This window comes from Lepisma saccharinum, chromosome 6 (assembly GCF_977018435.1).
Source record: "Lepisma saccharinum chromosome 6, izLepSacc3.1, whole genome shotgun sequence".
Classification (NCBI taxonomy): domain Eukaryota; kingdom Metazoa; phylum Arthropoda; class Insecta; order Zygentoma; family Lepismatidae; genus Lepisma; species Lepisma saccharinum.
The window spans coordinates 36,003,698-36,023,114 of NC_139234.1; the positions used below are offsets into that span (position 1 = coordinate 36,003,698).

General features: G+C 37.9%; 1 protein-coding gene and 1 long non-coding RNA gene across 2 annotated transcripts in view; one reads left to right on the forward strand and one right to left on the reverse strand.

Annotated features, from left to right (window-relative positions):
- The first annotated feature begins 256 nt into the window (after positions 1–256).
- KaiR1D (Kainate-type ionotropic glutamate receptor subunit 1D) overlaps positions 257–19,417 on the forward strand; it is a 363,464-nt gene continuing 344,303 nt past the window's right edge. Inside the window, exon 1 of the mRNA XM_083123772.1 lies at positions 257–360. The gene's annotated coding sequence lies outside the window, so the exon portion shown is untranslated. The remainder of the gene's footprint in view (positions 361–19,417) is intronic.
- Positions 9,635–12,016, reverse strand: LOC145989316 (uncharacterized). Its single transcript, XR_014441823.1, has 3 exons — positions 11,917–12,016; positions 10,661–10,814; positions 9,635–9,994 (listed from the first exon to the last, which is right to left on the reverse strand). It is a non-coding gene; the product is annotated as an uncharacterized LOC145989316 (long non-coding RNA).

The following is a 19,417-nucleotide window of genomic DNA, read 5'->3' on the forward strand; positions in this document are numbered from 1 at the left end:
AGTGTAGCCAGTTCTTAAGAACCTTGAAACTACTTTATCTTCTACGTTATAACATTTAAGTATTGAAATTTTAATGTTTACAGAAACGTATTTAAAAGGGCGTACGTTTTGCTCTGTAATACTCTTCACTAGCCGCATATTATGGGAGAAGTGAAAGCTGGTACTTGAATTTCGATTGTCTCCATGAGAAAAGTGTTCGTGCTCTCGCCGCTGGGTGGCGCATCGAGCGCTTGGTCCAGACGAACATCCAGTGCGAGGGAAACGCTCGATAGGGAAGCACCCTCCAGTTCGTGCAGATCCGGAAGTGCGGTGGTTGGTGGTTCGTTTCCACGGGAGGGAATCCTTCAGCAGCGCTCTGGCGTATGTATTAACATCATGTGTTGTCAGGCATGTTTAATGTGTGTCTTGCTAGTCCAATCCATATTCCATTCTTTTTCTCCCTAATTTAAGTGCGAATGGATGACTGGGTAGGGGATATCGACCTTTCAAGATCCCATTTATAAACGACAGTTATGTTGCGATAGGAAAGTTATTATATTTATTGATATTGAATCTTGACATTCATAAGTATTCACGTTAATACTTACAACATGTGAACGTTGGTTATGTCTTGACACGTATTCATTTTAAAGGAAGATTTTCTTTTTAAATTACTTTCAGGAGTTCTGCATTTCTGCACTTAAATAACGCAAATATTACACACTACACACAGAAAACTAAATGCATCAAATCTATTTGATGCATCAGAAACTAAACGGTGTTTATTTTGGATATTGCTAAGAATCAGGTTTACAGTTTGATGTATTTTGTAGATTGTTTGTAAAGGTAACGCCGTAGTTTATCACACGATGCAAGTGAGTATTTATTTATATGTCGAGCTGTGCCTTAATGCATCCAGTGATGCACCTTCCTGCATTTTCTCGACGATACACTTAAATACACTACAGACTTTATGAATTTTTGGTTTAGCTGATGCATTTCCCTTTCCTAAGTGCAATGACGTATAATTCAAAGATATTCAAGAGAAACGAAAATTCACCTCAGCCCATAAAAATTATTAAAAATTAGTAAATTTACGGTCACCGGCAATAAAAATGGGACACACTGCCTGCTGCCTTGCAGGGAAGCGAGTATTTCAGGATCCAGGTGTCCCATTTTATTGTCGTCAACTGTACATAAAAACATGAACAACAATTTGAACAACCAAGAAACTTGTCTTGCTTTAAGATGCGCCAAAAAATATATTTTAACAAAACGCACCTACAAACCAGGATAAATGATGCGCACTGGTCAGTTAAATTGGCACGTGTGTTTCTAAGTTTGTTTTCTGGTCCTTCGGAACCGAAGTTCTAAATGGGATCGGAACAATTGAAATGTAAACTCCTCCGGGAATAGATCCTGTGGAAAGCAGTGTTTACAAGGTATCTCCTTTTAACCAATTTCCTACCGGAAAGGTCGAATACGTGTAAAGTGAAATTCGTTGTTTGCTCCCTACAGGGGCAATGTAGTGGCTGCGAACCGTCAGCAATTGTCACTTGTATAAATTCATGTAGACTAGTTAGTTTGTACGCTAGTGCAGCTCACAAAGAGATGGAGAAGAACTAGAATGTTATCCTTTCTATCATATCTTATTATGATCCTTCTCCTTACCTTAAATATCAGTCATTACTGTATTAAAGATAAATGTATTTTATTTGTTCTCACAGTTATTACCAGCTTTCTAGTTTGCATAGACAGTGTTTCATATTCTATTCCATACATTTTCTGTAATATTCATTTATCTTTATCAGCTTAATGTATCATCATTAAACTACTTATTCGCCTCTTTTTGGAAGTATAGCAATAAATACTTCATGAACTCTATTACAAAAAAAAATAACTGCCTGATTTACATCAGTCATATTATCAAATACAGACCAATCTGTCACTCTAAGCATAATACATCTGATTAAATGTGGCGTTTTAAAAAATATGAGAAGAATAAACTTCAGATTTTTCCTTATATTTAAGTGTACATACAATAAATTTTCTTGAACAAGTGGAATTTACTCCCTGCAGATATTCACATTCTTTGGAAAAAGTACAAGGTCCAAAGTTCTATTGAGGCTACTTTTAATATTATTAACAGAATGGAGTATATAAAAATTCAAGAAAAGTTAAAAAATCTGTACAACAGGATCCAACATTCTGTAACTCATAATCTGAGTTGGTAATCCTTGGTAAATTGAAATGTCCAATTATAAATATATTCAAGCCTCGAAATTTCAGTAAAGAATCAAACATATTATACAATTATAAATATTTGTCTGTACTGCAGGCGTAAGATATACTGTAATAATATAATAAATCTTATTACGTGTTCAAATTTTAACAAAAAATGTTTCTACATCACAATCCAAATTTATAACTTCCGATTTCATGGATTATTTCATTGCTATCATAACACCAGCTTTCCTTTTATTTCCAAGTCTATCTTGCCGATACACTTTGTAATTACCAATTCATTATTATTTACGCTCTCATGCAGCCAGGTTAAAAGATTAACATAAAATTCCTGAAACTTAGTATTTAGACCACGAGTATTTTTCATAATGAATACATAGTTCATTCATACGATTCACGTTACGTTATATTAACTGGGTGACATCTGCAAGTGATTTTAATAATAAGATATTAGTATCATCCCTTTTTCCTCTTTAACTACTCCTGCATAGTCTACCCAAATATAAGCATACTTTTCTCTTGTTTTATCTTCCTAGCCTGACAAAGAATGCGGTTTCGGAAAGATGCGATACTTTGGTTAACATAAATTGTTTCACCGAGAAGTAGTGCTTAAATTTATTTTCACTTTCCTCCTCTGTATAAAGGTATCCTTGTCCACGCGCATGACAAATTTCACTATCACTGCAAGATTGATTAGAAGGTTTGTGCAACCTATAACAACAGAATATCACCTTATCCATCCTTGGTTTTCATAGCCAATAGTTTTTACTACATCATTCGTATTTCTTCGTTCAATTGTTCAGGAACACGGCATATTTCTAATGTATTACGTTGATCATACTGATCTAATTCATCTAGTTATTCCTGAGTATCCTTTATTTTTTTAGATACATTTGCTGTTTCTAACTGCTCAGTTTGTACGAAGCAAATATTTATTCTTTCCGCCTTCTATTTAATCAATACTATTTTTCAACCAGTTTATGACGAGCTAACTCAAGTGATTACTTAATTCGGTTGCACAATTTACATTTCTTTCCTTTTTCCTTTCCTGCTTTACAACTTGAAGCAGGTTTCACATATCAACAATAGTTGGTACTTCCGTTTCACTTACATTTTCGTTCTGTAAACTACTACGTCTGATCATTGCACATTCTTTGCATCTCCAAACTCGTGCTACATTCCGCATATATTCAGCATCTTCCTCTTTCATACGTGCACATTTCAAATGACATAACTTTAAACTTTTTGAGCACTGTATTTTCGGGGAAATGTCCTTTCGAGACACAGGTTCATGACAATAGATACAACTACTCATCTTCTTCGATTATCGAACAGTTAGATATTGATACTTCAACTGCACCCCGTTTCTCTATTTTTTTTTAACACTGAAGCGGAAACACTGTTTGTTTACATGTCTACTGTTAGTAGAACTGATGTTGACAGTATTTAACGTATTTAAGGTTTCATTTACAAGATATTGAACTATGAGTTACACAAATATTAATCATCAGTACTTACTACACATTCCTGCAATATCATGCATCAGAAATGCATAGAAAAACACAAATAACGTGGAACACAGTTACATCGTTGTCCTTTCGATCCATCACAGACAGTGTACAATTATGTAAAAGTAAATATTTGAGCGATTCATATATTAAGCGACTATACATGTATGAAATAACAGTAACATGTTCCGTACTGAAATAATTTTCGAATGTCAGGAAAATAACCTCTCACGTGCCACTGTTAGTCCAGATATTTGTAATTGCTGTTAAATTCAAAGCTTAATGTGGCGACTGCCGTGGCAAAGTGGTTATCACAGCGTGCTGCGACATGAGGGGCACCGGGTTTGAATCCAAGCCTGGGCATGGATGTTCATGTAAGTGTCCCTTCACCAATTTCGTCATGTCATCACTCGTCCTGATTGCCGCGATTACCAAACGTGGCATAAAAGCGACGCTAAATAACAAAAATCAAAAATAAAGAAATCAAAATTTAACGAGCAAGAACGGCACTAGTATTAAAGGTTTTCTGAAACGATTATCTTAGAGAGATCAGACCGTTTTAAAATGGAAAGGGGAGGGGATGTTCATAATCTTAAAAATACTTCATATCACTTCAGGAAATGGTACATTTATTTTCCTTTATTTTTACTGCATTTCTTCGTAATTTCACCAGTGAAAAAATGTTTTATGACGATTACCGATTATACGAAGTACAGGGTGAGCCAAAAGTCCTTACCCTGTAGGTATGCGAGTCTGTGCTGTGGTAGTGGTTCTTAGTGATACTTAGTGGTTGTAGTTCTTATCGACCGTGTCTGGTTTCAGCAAGATGGCGCACCAGACCATTATTCGATTGCCGTGCGAGAATATCTTAATGACGTGTTTCGTAACAGATGGATTGGACGTGGTTCTCCACAGTTACCAGCACCTCTAAACTGGCCTCCCAGAAGTCCCGATCTTTCATCGTGTGATAATGCATTGTGGGGTTATAACAAACAGTAAGTTGCCGGCACGCGTTACCACACAACTAACGAACTGGCATGTATTTGCCACGATCACTCGCACAATGCTGCGTAGAATTTCACACCGTACCTGGAGGCGCATAATTCTCTGTTATGAAAATGGTGGTGTCCACACAGACATTCTGGACTAAATTGCTGTCTGTAACCTCCTCAGCTAACATGTCTTGTCTCTTATCATACTCTATTTACTTCAGATTTATAACCTTCCCTCGTCGCAAAATACATAGGGGGTAATGGGACTTTTGGCACACCCTGTACAATTCTATTGCTACCTTCAAACCCTGGTTTCCAAGTCCAAAGCGGAGGTTGATTGGCCCCTCGACCCCTGCCCCTTCCTTCGTCCAAAATGTTGAATGGTGTTCAATGCAAGTGCTTCTAAAAACGTTCGGCCATTAACTGGCCGTTCCTCTGGGCACAACGCCCATTGGAATTGCCATTTATCTGTCCGGTGAGAGTTCTATAACGGTGACTTTAGCCATTTGTTTCTAAATGACTCTATTGCACTCTCTCTGGGATTGAGTAGTTTCGTTCACTAATTGCGCCCTTTCTTCAAGTGGTCCCCTATCAAGAGAGAGGTGAAGCTGCTTATCTGAATGCCTGAACATTTTCTCTATGAGGTAGGTAATTTCTATTAGCTTCATTTGTTTTAATCCTCTGTCGATTATTCTGCATCTTCATGACACTGTTATCAGAAATTTTGCAATTCAACTACCTTGTTGCCTTTGATAAGGCTAAATGTAGTCTGTCCATTTCTAAGAGAAAGATTTTCCAATTTTGTATGTACAGATTGACAATAAAATCTAGTCTCCTATATTGAACATAGATTGATTAGATTTTTGCTACTTTTGGCTAATCGCGAAGACGAGAATTAATGATGATATGATGAAATTGATGAAGGGACACTTACAAAAAACACCCATGCCCAGGCCGGGATTCGAATCCGGAATCCCTGGCGTCGTAGCGCCATGGCCCTGCGCTAACCACTCCGCCACGGAGGTCGGCTATTAAACATAGAAAATATACTCATTTTTCCACAAATGCATATCAACAACCTCCTGCGGAAACAAACAATCATTACACAAGTTTCACATTTAAAAGTGTAGTAACGACACAAACCACTAGTTGATAAAAATATTAGAATGTACTCTTTGTTTGAACAAATACTACCAATGAGTACATACTATCCTGGGAATCCGTGGAGGAAGCGAAAGAAAGCAAGTTCTCTCGACTAATGCACGCGTGAGTGATTGCATGGAGGGGAAAACGCGGCTTTTGCTACTAGCCGTTTGCAGCACAGCTTAGCTCCACCCACTCGCTGTCTTACCTTCTCTACCATTATGAACAAAGTTGATGGAAATTAAGTATAGTTTAGAAATTGCACGCAACAAATCGCGCACATGTTCAAGTTAATGAATAAAACAACAAACGTGTGATTTTGTGGGACATTTCGAAAACACATGTCTCTGCTTATCAGAACAAATCGTTTTGAGTTTCGGTGCTGTTTCAAAAAACAGCATGTCTGTACTTTTTATGTAAAAAATTAAACAAACGTCACTGGGCAGGTTATACTTCATATAAAATCGTGAAGAGATGTTTTTGATAAACAGGCGAGAATAAATTTTTGCCTAGTTCCTTTATGTTCACCCATACCAGGCCTGGTCTATCGAACGTTCAGCATCTTCCTCTAGTTAGGACTCTTATGTTAAAAAAATGCGAAATAGACTTTCCTTCTCGTGTTCAATTATCCAAGAGCAGATTAACTCTTCTCCCATCTCACCACCTGTAGATTATCGTTCCTAGCTACTTGAATACTCTTGATTAACTCCAGGGTTTCCTAATAGCATTTGGGGGAAATGTATGAATCTGTTTAGAATGTCATTCTTTAGGTTATGAAATTGGAATTCAATATAAACATTCGCAATTTTTTCGTTTGTTCTTGCATTGTGGACTTCAGTACCACTAGGTTTTACTGTATTGTTTGATTCTCATAACCTGTTGGTTAGGTTTATCTTCATACCTTACACGTTGCACTTTATATTGTACATGTCTATGATCCATCTCGTAAACGTACGAAAGTCTCCTTTGAAATGCCAAGAATCAATTATTCTATTGCCTGTCTGATATTGCCACTCCAACAGCCAAACGAGATCCCTTCTTTATGTCGAACTAGCTGATTGTGATTACCCGGCATTGCCCAGGTATTTAATTATCCCAATCTTCTATTAGACAGAAAAATAATGAATTCTAACTATAGTGTAAAATGTAACTAATTTTATTTATAGGTATTTAAAAGTATAAGTACAGTATACAAATAATAAAGTAAAATCCTTTACAAATTCACTATAATATTAATTGAACTGAAAACTTGATTATAAACAACATTTTAGTTTCACCTCCAGGAGCAAGAATGAATAAATTGAACGGCATTGGGAATGTCACCATTCATGTTAGCGATACCAAAAGCTATGGGTTCCACACTAACATCGGTGGTTTTCGATTATTTTTACATGTCACCTTATTACCACCCCCACGCCTAGGGGTGGCAGAGGTGTCTTACCCCCGCAGTATTTCTTTCCAGATTGTAAGTCATACGTGTACCAATTTTGGTTGAAATTGCTCCACGCGTTCGAGAGTTATGCCGGAACAATCATACATACATATATACACACTGTATTGAGATTCAGTACATTTTAAAATGAATGAATGAATTAAAGTTTTACGTGCATCGGTACATATGACCATTTTGCACCGTTCAAAGTATGTGAGGAAAACTCTTCTTATCTAAAAACCCTTATCATTTAGTTAAAAAAGGGGGGTCTAAAGAGCTCATTGAGAAAGGCAAGGTTGTAACGGGACCTGCGCAAGATGTACACAACACATTAAAAAGGTAAGAAGACACTAAAAACTTCCTCAGAAAAAGTGTAAGAGGCCCGCTCTTCTCAAAAAGCTAAAAACATTAGTTAAAATACTGTCGTTTGCGTAGATATGTTTGTGTGTGTGTGTGTGTGTGTCTGTAAAGAAAGAGAGAGAGAGAGAGAGAGAAAGAGAGAGAGAGAGAGAGAAATTAATTATGTAAAGCTTTACTAGACTATGTAATCAAAAAATGAAAGAACGTAGAAAATGTAATCGATATACATTAGAAGCTCTTGAAGAATAATGTTCCTTGTATTCACAATCATGCATCGAAGGACGTGATGTTGAATAAATACGGAAGTCTTTTCATACTATTCCAATTGAAAGGCGAGATCTGTCTGCTTTATACGTTTTATGACTGGTGTAAGTACAATAGTACCGACAGATATATGCTGAGAATCATACTAGATCACTCTTCAACGCCTCATCCATGAGAATGGGTGACCGAAGTTGTGCTGAAAAGTTGTGCACATGAAAATCTTTTTTTCTTTTTACCGATAAACACAGCAGACTGTAAATGGGATGCGTGTAATCGTTGCGATTGCTATATTTCCTTATCTTATTAGCAGTGTAGCAATAAGACTACAAAAAGGGATAGAAGTGACCTTCACATGTACAAGGGTATACAGCAATCAAAACAAATCCCAAGACTTAGTACACATTTACGCAAAACAAGCCAGAACACGCAATTACATTGATTGATTGATTTGGTGTTTCAAGTCCATTTTATGCACAGTAAGGGTAGTCGGGACTGGACCTACAGCTTAAAGTGGGATCCGAACTACTTGTACCTCCACCGAGTATCGAACCTGGAACCCCTTGATTACAAGGCGACGACGCTACCACTGCGCCATCGGGGAGGCACACGCAATTACATAACCCCACTAAGACTACATTACACAGGTGTAAAATGGAAAATACAACAATGGGACGGCTGGTGTACACACGAAGTCCAAAACACAAACACACCTACGAATGGTACGGGGAATCGACACCAAACAACCTTGGTACGTATGAAACTACCTCAGGCAGTGATTTTCACCTTGAGAATGCGTACGGGTCACGTTTCCGTGAATCAACATTGCCACAAGCGGTACAAACAACTTCCTGTTAGTGCAGAGAACTAAACCAAGCCATAACGCATTTGTTTTTTCAGTGCGAAGGTCGTCGTGAATACATAAAACCCCACACCAAACAGGTGTCTCATTTCCGGTGTGGCTCCTAACCCTGATATGCAATTCCGGAACATCCATCATGTGGACACTGTGCAGATTCGCTCGGAAACACAACATTTCCACATAAACAACAAACGCAAGGGCATAGGCTAAGCGTGGAACATTCCCACCAGGATACAACTCCCACAGTGCGTCGAATAAGTGCCAAAACAAACAACAAAGTCGGGGACAAGTAGACACGGAGAACTAGGATCAAAAGTAGCAATGACGACGACTAGAAACTTCAAAGGATAGGCGGTGTGAGTCAATACTAAACAACATTTTATACTACATACATACTCATGTATTTTTTTATTATCACCTAGGTTATTTTATGTTGGTTCTCTGCATCTTGGTTTCTTGTCAAAACTGCTGTTTTTCACTTGATGTATCGTAAATGTTATTTAGTTAAATATACAACGGTACCCCCAACGAGAGGAGAGAGGTTGATGGGACTGATATTTAAGGGTTGATTTATTTTAAATTTATATTTATTCTTGTAAAGTTAAATCAGGTAATGAGTAATGTGAATCACGACTTCCCATGATAGAACAGAACAAAATAAGGACAATTGCACATTCTCCACAGGATGCAGCGTCTACCAGAAGTATTAGGTAGGACGCTCCGTTCTCCCTCGATTTCCCCTATTTCTTTGTTTGCACTAAAGATAAACACTAACATACCTTTTGCCTATTCCGTTTTTGCTTTGTTAATCGCATCACTGCGTTCATCGAACATTTCATGTTTGTTGTGATGTAACAAAATCAATAATTTTCCATGACATTTAGCACTTCCTGCTTCAGTGATAGATTCAGTAATTATATTTAATTCGATTTAATTAGATATAAGAGGCAATAGGAAATTTACAAATATTACTATTATAATTTGATGCCTATGACATTCCCCCCTGTGAAGTTTGATGCCCCCTCCGCAGTAAAGTGGCTGAATTCCCCGGTGCTCCTCATTAGACTTTGCTTCCGAAGTTCCGGTTGTACTCCTGGAAGGCGCAATACGCCAGCATTGCGTTGCCCTTGTCGCAGTGGCAGAGCCTGAAGATGAGCTGCACCCACTCGCACTCGCTCTTCGTCTGGAGGAAGCGACAGTAGAGCTTGGCCGCCTGGAACAACAAACAAACACGCGGATGAACTCAACAGCACACTGCTATAGAAGCACATTAGTGTGACAATCTGGTACCGAGAAAGGCAACCAATTTCCCAGCACAGACTATGGACGCTTTATACGAATAATAGTTCTCATCGGTGAAAGCTGAAACAACGTTAAAATTTGGAACGATTTCACTAAGCACTAACAACGATTGATTTGATTAATGTAGTTGCATAGCGTCGCTTTTCTGCCTCTTTTGGCTAATCGCGTTGATGAGTATAAGTGATTCTCGCAAAGAATACCATGTCTAGGCCAGGAATCCAACTCGGAACGCTGTTCGTCGTAGCGCGCTATGCTAACCACTCCAACACGGAGATCGGCCGCTAACAAGGAATAAGCGTTGGTATATAATATTTTCTTAACTGCTGCCGTTTCCAGCAGATGGGGGAGGGGTGTGTGTAAAAATAGATGGTTTGTAGTCTTCAGAATTTAAGTTTGGTTGACGGGTGAGTCGTACCAAAATTCAAGTCGTCTTAAAAACATTTTCTAAAACAGTCAACAATTTGTTTGAACCCACCTTAAACACAACCAGGCTAATCAGGACTGGAGCTTAAATTAAGATCCGAACTACTGTGTGTTCCTTAATGGAGTCGAACCCAGCACTATTCATCCTACTTACTGTGCAGATGGACTGCGCCTTGAGATTCTCTGCGTAGGAACAGCCGATGCCCGGGACTGCGTCGACTGGCTTGTCGCACATCGGGGCACACACCAGTTTGGCGTGCTTCGGTGACACTTTACTTGGCATGGCTGCTGGAAGGGGCTGGAGATTCCTGGAAATCAACAGAAATGTTCAAGTATTTGCAGAAGTACTTTCGGATTTCGGATGGCTAATAGCGGCCATTGTAATTTGCTCCGCAGTTTTCATTACAGCCATTTGCATTTAAAATCTACACATGTTTAAAATCCTATAGTGAAGAAGCTTGCAGAAAGATTTTTCTAATCATGCTTCTGTCAGTAGATTAGGAGGTTAACGGTGTTCATAATGCTTATGGTATTGCTACATATATGTCTTAAGAAGATTAAGATCATTAGAATTGATTACCTTAGTATTTATGTACACGTTCTCTACGCTTGAGGTTCTAATTTCTAAGAAAATGATAGATTCCTCAACCTTAAAAAACAAATATTAGTTTCCTCAGACTTGAAACTTGGTTTAAGAAGATTATAAAGCATTCTATAGTGTTGCCTTGTTTTCCTGTATAACTTGTGGAAATACAGTTTGTTAATACAAGAGTTAGATTTCATAACCGTGATTGTAATTTAATCGCGTTTAGTAAAAATAATGCAAAGCCATGAAAATCATAGCCTTTATCATTGACACTTGAAATGTATCTGAACACCGAAAAATAAATAAATCTCTCAAATTTGAATACTGCCATTAGAAGCAAATTATGACACTAGTTTTTCTTTAAATGTATATATTGTTTAAATTCCACCTATGTACTTTAGATAGGACCCAGATCTACAGACCTTCGTGGTTAGCACAGCGCAACGACGTGATGGGTACCGGGTTCGAATCCCGGCTACATCTTCGATAACCATTTCACAAGTGCAGTTTACAGTGAGACCCAAATCACCATGAATATATCAAAATTAAGGTGGAAAGTCAATGGCATAAGCTAGGCAAAAACTTCGAGGAAACATAGACCTACTTACCTGGTTTCCAATAAATATCTAGATTCTCTCTTCTTCAGTTTGTTTTCACTAGTTATAGTCAATTACAATCTATAATGTTAAAAACTTTCTTTAAGATTCATGTATGATTCGAACAAACACCAACTTTCCAGTTTCGAGCATTGAATCTAAAGATTAAGTTATTATAGTAATTAAAATTAATATTCTACAATGAAGTAATATTACTAGAACACATACCTTTCGATTTATACGTGAGTTACTTTAAATTTGATATTCAGTGGGCCTAAATAATGTGGATGTTTGGAAAGTTTTTTATACGCCTAAATTGTTGCTAGGCAAAAAATCAACATTAGATAAAAATGTTTAGTACCAAGAATCAAATTGATATTTGGAACGATTATTGGTATCAATCAGAATATAGTAAGTTGTAAGTTGTGAATTCCAAGAATAAAGAAGCTTGTTTTTAGGTTGTACAAGAAAAGAAATACTTTTATTTTTAAGTATAAGATCTGGTCATGCTACAAATGTCCAAAAATTATAATTCATCAGTGTATTCATGTGAAAAATCTGCTGAGAACTAAACACCATAGTCTCTTTAAGTGATTTAACTATTCTGCGGAAATAGATAAACTTATTAAAAGGCAACTTAAGAGTCAAATTCAATTGGCTTTAACAGTGACGGCGATTAAGATAGCTTGGAGTGCAGTTGCCCCCGCACTATGACCATTTAATGGAAAGCCTTGTCTATCAAGATAAAGTAACCTGCCCCCCCCCCCCCCCCCGTGTTTTGTCACCCAATCGCTGCTGCTGGTCTTTTTAAAGTTAGATAATTTATTGTAAGAGCCTACAAAACAAAATTGATTGTACTTGCAGTAGAAAGTACATCAGTGTAAGACCGTTACTTCATTAATTAATTAATTAATAATTAATTATTTTAATTACTATATAATAATCAATTATATCTTGATTGTCCGAAATTTAAGAGCCAATTCGTAGTTCTTCCATCTTAACAATTGGCGAACTACATTCAGCTCACAGCCTCCCGATGGCGTAGTGGTAACGTCATTGGCTTGTAATCCAGGGGTTCAATAACCGTGGACGCACATAGTGGTTTGAGTTCCGCATTAAATTCAGTCCCGATTAGCCTATCTGTGCAAAAAGGGAACTTAAAACTTGAAGTCAAATTCAGCTCACATAAAAAAAGAACCTAGAGGATAACATACAACATGCGAGAGAAATTCACGAAGGATTTTCACTTCCTACTGCAGAATATACGAGGGCTTGTTGAAAAGTAATGCCTCCTATTTTTTCCAAAATTGAAAAACGGTTGAATTCATTTCATTAAAAGAAATGCATGTAACTTTCTAGAACTTTATTGTCAATATCCGCACCATTACATTTTCACGTAATTGCCCTGGCGATCAACACACGTCTGCCAACGAGAGAGCAGTCTTAATGACGTCACTGTAGAATTGTCGATCTCACTGATAGAAACTTCAGTGCCTTAGTAACAAATCCCGTTGTGAAGGACTCCTGAAGATTCGTACATCTCTCATCCCGGCGACTTGCCACTATGACTCTCCCGAGTGGCAGAAACGAAACTCTCCCTTTCCGTTTGTCCTCGCTTGATTAAATAAAACACAGACAACATTGATTCCACTCGTGTTTTCCTTAGCCAAGGGCAATTACGGCTGACGTCAGCCTGGAGGGAGAAACTTAATGATTCCCCACCTGGATAATTAGCTCTGCATTTGATTGCTTTTTAACGAGATATTGCGTCTGCGCCTGGTCCAACCAGTTCAGATTGATGACGGGAAATATTTTTATCAAGGAGTTTCTCTGATAACTTTTGCTTACAATATATATGTGCAAAGCTACTCCTCCGCTCTGCAAGATACAACGTGGATGGGCGATGGCGTAGTGGTAACGTCGCCGCTTGTAATCGAGGAGTCACGGTTTCGATACCCGGTGGACATGGGCGTCGGGAGGGGGTTAAACCGGTCCATCATTTGATTTTTGTTATGGAGCGTCGCTTTTCTGCCACTTAAGGCTAATCGCGAGGATGAGAATGAGTGACGATGTGGTGAATTTCATGAAGTGACACTCACAATGAACACCCATCCCAGGGCGGGATTCGAACCGGGAACCCGCGGCATAGTAGCGCGCTGTGCAAACCATTCACCCACCAAGGTCGACCCATATCATTATGTTGCAGTTCATTATTTTATGCTTTTTGCATTAGATAAGAGTTTCACACTCTTTGTGTAGAAGTGTACCCCACCATTGCCTTGATTAGTCCGACAGTCTGGAAGGAGCCCATTAAATTTGTTTTCATTTTGTGACGGAAAATTTTTTTTCATTTTGTGACGAACAGTGTAAGTGGAAACCATGAGTTTAATATAGTTCTCGAGAGCTTGCAGTGTAGAAACGAGGCATTAAATAGCGAGACGTTATTAAGAAAAGTTATTCGTTTTCATATCTAGAACATGCCATGTACCACGTGTGTGTTCTTTTCCATTAGTCTCTCGATACAAAGAATCCAGAATAGAAATCGAAAAACTTCATTTCATTTGCATTTAATCCCTTAAACTTTTATATGAAAGGCAGAATGAGAGAAGGGAGGGAAAGAAGATGCCAAAAATATCCCAAGCATTGTGCGGTAAAATGGGAGAAGGGGTACAGGAAGAAATCGTGAGACCAATTTTCTTTCTTCTCAAGGTTGAGAAATTGATTTTGATCATTTCCACGCTTCTTTCATTGGATACTTTTTTTCCCCATTATTACCGTTGTCATGGGAACGAGTTCGAAAGGAGCACACTTGAGGGTCTGTTTTGACCGGAATCAGAAAATAAATTAGTCGAAGTCGATGAAAAAGTATTTCGAAATAGAATAGACGAGAAGAAGGATATTTCATCATTTGAAGGAAAACAGAAGCCTTACATGGAAATAAGTGTCACTACGCTATGATTTTTTTTATTGATTTCCACTCTGTGTTTTTAGCCAGTGCACAGCAGGAAAGAGAAAAAACATCAGGAATAAACCCGAGAAGCATAACTGCGAAAGCAGAAACAATTAGTAGTATATACAGACGTAAAAAACCGTGAGAAATAAAAAAAATAAACGGAACAACTTCGATGGAATAAATGCAAAGAATTAAAGTATAATAATCACGAATATTCACCTTCTTTTCCATTCTTGTTCCGGCGACGAACACTAAGTATGGGAACATTATGTTGTGCATATCAACGTGTTCCATGAAGTCACTAAGTGCCGAGAAGTTAAGATCTTACATGATAGTCAAGTTCACTTTATGTTTAGTTAGGATAATCAGGACTGGATCTACAGTTTAAATTGATATCAGAACCGTGCTTCTGTCGGGAATCGAACCCAGGAAGCATTGATTACAAGGAAATGGCAAAGTCACTACGGAAGGTCATTAAATGTACATAGTGGGCCAATGTACATATTATCGAACTCCATTCTTCAACAGAATGTTACACTTTTAATTCGTTGAAACTACGATACATATTTTGGAATGCAGTTGCATTGAGTGAATGATATTTGGCTGCATAATTCTCCATTTCCCTGAGAGAGTTATATGTGACGTGAATTGTACAGGGTGGCCCGTAAGTCCCTACTCATTCACAGTCCTTCATTCTCGCTGCATAATATTATGCGATCTCATGTTCTGTGAGACATTTTTCGCAAAATAGCAGGGGTTATTGTTCCAAATTCCGATATAACAGCTCATCATTGGAATTATAACGTTGTTTCGACACATTGTTCTTTATGTATCCCCAAAGAGAGTTATCACACGTTGTCAAGTCCAGACTTCTTTCGGGCCATTTCATAGGCGCCAGAGATATTCCAGAACCCTGACCTATCCATTTGTTAGGAAAAGTGTCATTGAGATATTCACGCACACAGAGAGCATAATGAGCTGGAGCCCCATCTTGTTGAAATCAAACCTAATCTCTGATTCCACGTTCATCGAGTTTCGGTATAATCAATTGTTGTAACATATTGAAATATGAGATATGGTTTACTAGCCCATCAAAGAAGTAAGGCCCAATAACATGACGCGCATTAAGTGCTGCCCACATCATGGCATGCGGAGTGTTGGATTCAATTTCTTCATAATAATGAGGATTCTCTTTTTCCGCCAAAAGTAAACATTTCGTACCTTACTCGAACGGTAAATTGCGCACTCGTCCGTAAACATAACTTTCCCTCGAGAAGGGATCGTACTGAAGATTCGCAGTAACTCATTGCACGCTACTTTCCTATTTTCTCTATAAGCATCACTCAGTTCATTCATAAAAGTGGGTCGCCATCCTTTAACTGCGAGGTCTTTTTTCATAAAGGTTTGCATGGTTGATCGGGGGATACCAAGTTCAGCAGATCTTTTCCTTGTTGACTTTAATGGTGGGTCAATTATTGATTGTTCCACACCAGCACATGTCTCTCTACGTTTCACTGGCCTTCCTGAACGAGGTGCATCTTTAATGTTGCCAGTTTGAAACAATTTCCTCTCCCACGTTAACATCGATTTCCGTGTTGGTGGATCCTTATTGAATATTTCTCGAAATTTGGCAATCGGTGTGTCCATCGTGTTACCCGTATTCCTGCGCTCATGTACCCACGTACTTGTCACAATACGCTCTTCTAGCGTTATGGGCTTAAATCGGCCATTATCTGTAAAAAAAGAAACAAAATTTTAGCAGGGAACCCTGAGATGTTGCGGAAAATGTGTCACAGAACATGGCATCGCACAATATTATGCACAACAGCACACAGAAAACTCTATACACTAGATACATAAGATATATGAATGGCTAGGGACTTACGGGCCACCCTATAGAATGCCACAATCACACTGTCTACAATGTCCACGATAACACAATTTGATAATGATTTGACTCATCGATCTAATAGGATATTGTTTTTAATTATCTTTATTAGTAATCAACTATGTACTGTGAAGTACAAATAAAACATATCAATATACATATGATGGATAGGTTAGGCTCACGTGAGTGGGCCAGTGTATTTTTAGTTGCATAATTTCTTCATAATCAGTTTACTTCAAGGAAATCTAAATCTCTCCAAGATATAATAATATCTAATAGTAGGGTGGGGCACGGGAACCGGACGCATTTGAAAAAGTCACTGCAAAGTTAATTGTTGCTGGAGAAAAATATTTACAGAAATATGCAGTTAAGATCGTAGCATTTTATGCTATTCATGTGTGGAAATTTACATCGGACAAATAGCGTCCATTTTCGCGGATGCAACTTTGAAGGCGATCGTGGAAATTGGCCTCCACCTTCTCCAGCATGTCTTTGTCGATTTGGCCGATGTTCTCACGAATAGCCTCCTTCAACTGATCTAGTGTGCGTGACCCACTCTCGTAGACGTGCGACTTCAGGTACCCCCATACAAAAAAATCACGGATGGACAAATCCGGGGATCGAAGGGGCGGGCCGTGGAACATCACCAAATCTGGAAATGACGCGGTTCGGGAACAGAGCTCGAAGAGCAGTCATTGAGGCTCTGGCTGTGTGAGCCGTGGCGCCATCTTGCTGAAACCACATTGCTCGAAGAGTAATCCTCCTCTTCCGTGATTCAGGTACCAAAGAGGTGTTTAACATCTGCATGTAACGATCAGGGTTGACAGTTACAGTAACACCATTGTCCTCAAAGAAATAAAGACCGATGATGCCAACCTTACCTACAGCGCACTACCCGCTCACTTTTGAGCTGTGGAGGAGTTTCTGATGGAGTTGTCGGGGATTTTCCACACCCCAGTAGCGACAGTTGTTTATTTTCAGAACCATTTAGGTGGAAGTGAGCTTCATCACTCATCAACAACACCATGTCTTCATTCTCCTCACACCATGTAAGCATTCCCTGTGCAAAGTTCACTCTCTGTTGGTAATCCAACAGAAACAAAACTGCTAGTAACTACTACTAACGGAACATTTGAATGTCTATCATAAAATGCTATGATCTTCACTATATATTTCCGTAAATATTTTTTTTCCAGCAAAAATTAACTTTGTACTGACTTTTTGAAATTCGTCCGGTTCCCGTGCCCCAGCCTGTATTTATAATAAACTTGGAACGAAATGCGTTTATTTTTGTTCGATTAGAAGAGTTATTTCTGGATAATAATCATCATAACCACAATAACAATAATTGTTAGAATTGTTCTTTGTACCATTCAAGTTTCATAATATTATTCACGACATCATAAATTTGCTAATTGTACAATTACGTTATCGTTGATTTGATACCTGTTGTTTCATGATTAGAAGCAATATGAAACTCTCATGATCCTTCATGGAGTATTGTTAACCAACATTGCTTCGTCCACTTAAAAATGTCATTTATGAAATTAAAAACAGTACAATATCATTTGTAGGAATTTCATTTTGTTTCACACCGGAAGATGAAAGTGAACCAATCCCTTTGACACTCACTCTTCAGTCATGCAATGAATTTGCATTGAATTGGATGTTTCGTATGTGTCGCACGTAGCAGCAGGCTATTTACGCGAGAAATTACTTTATTGTATTGTTTGATGCCTGTGTGCTGTGAAATAATTAAATCAAATTCGAGAAAGCATTTCCTCGTCTGGAAAATATTGAATTCGTTTCAAAAGGCTGGAATTTTGTTTGGGCAACTTAACTTCTGTAAGATTAGTCACTTTTTTTACATATTGAAAAATGTACGTTGTTATTTTATATTATACAATCCGAAACTAAGAAGTTATTCTGTGCATTTCTTGTAAACGTTTCTCATAATATTGCTTGCATTCCAATGCTGATATGTAGATGGAAAGAAATGTCTTATATTTATTTTAAATGTAGACAATCTCACACATATCTATTGAATCGGTGAAAATTTTACTTACAACACTGATTTAATGCTTGTAATAGTGTAATACTAGTGTAAGAAAACAATGATATCGACATGAAAGTTTTCTTGCTTCACAAGAATTTCTGTACCATTATTTGTAATGTGGCCAAGCCTATAGCCCTTTAAATATAGGATGTTCGGGAAAAATCACTTAAGTCGCAAACTGTAATTTTCTGTCGCTTTTATTTAAGCTACACTGAATCAATTAAATAAAAGATTATAAGTATAATTTTAATTTGGGCATTTGTAAAGACTCTTAACAGTGATGACCCAACATGTGTATCTTGCCTGTAATGTTTCCTATTAACGGAATTAACAAAAATAATAGCCTGCTGTAAAATTTCGTTTTTGGCTATAGTGCTTTTTTCTGAACACCTTAGAAATAAGCCCTACATTGAGTATTTTAAAATTAATTAACAATGAGAAGGATTGGTTGATTTCAAAATTGTGGGTGCTTCGGCAGGTAAAGCCATTTTGCACTATTCGAAGTATACGAGAAAATATCCCCAGTCCCTTACCTTAAAGTTAAAATGGGGCTGGGTGTAAATAACCCTTTGAGAACGGTTAAAAGTGCAAGTTGTAAAATAACCTGCACAGGATATGCACATCACACTATAACATTGAAACAACACAGTGTGGTAATACTATTTGTACAGAAACAACCCTTGCCTTACGGCATTTCTTGGTTCACCAACTGTTTATGTTACAAAGTATGTTCGCTTTTGTTGGTATTGTAATTATCATCTGTATATAATAAATTTAACACAGACTATAAAGTAAAGGTGGCCGGAGCGTGGTGCTAATAATATAATCTCCA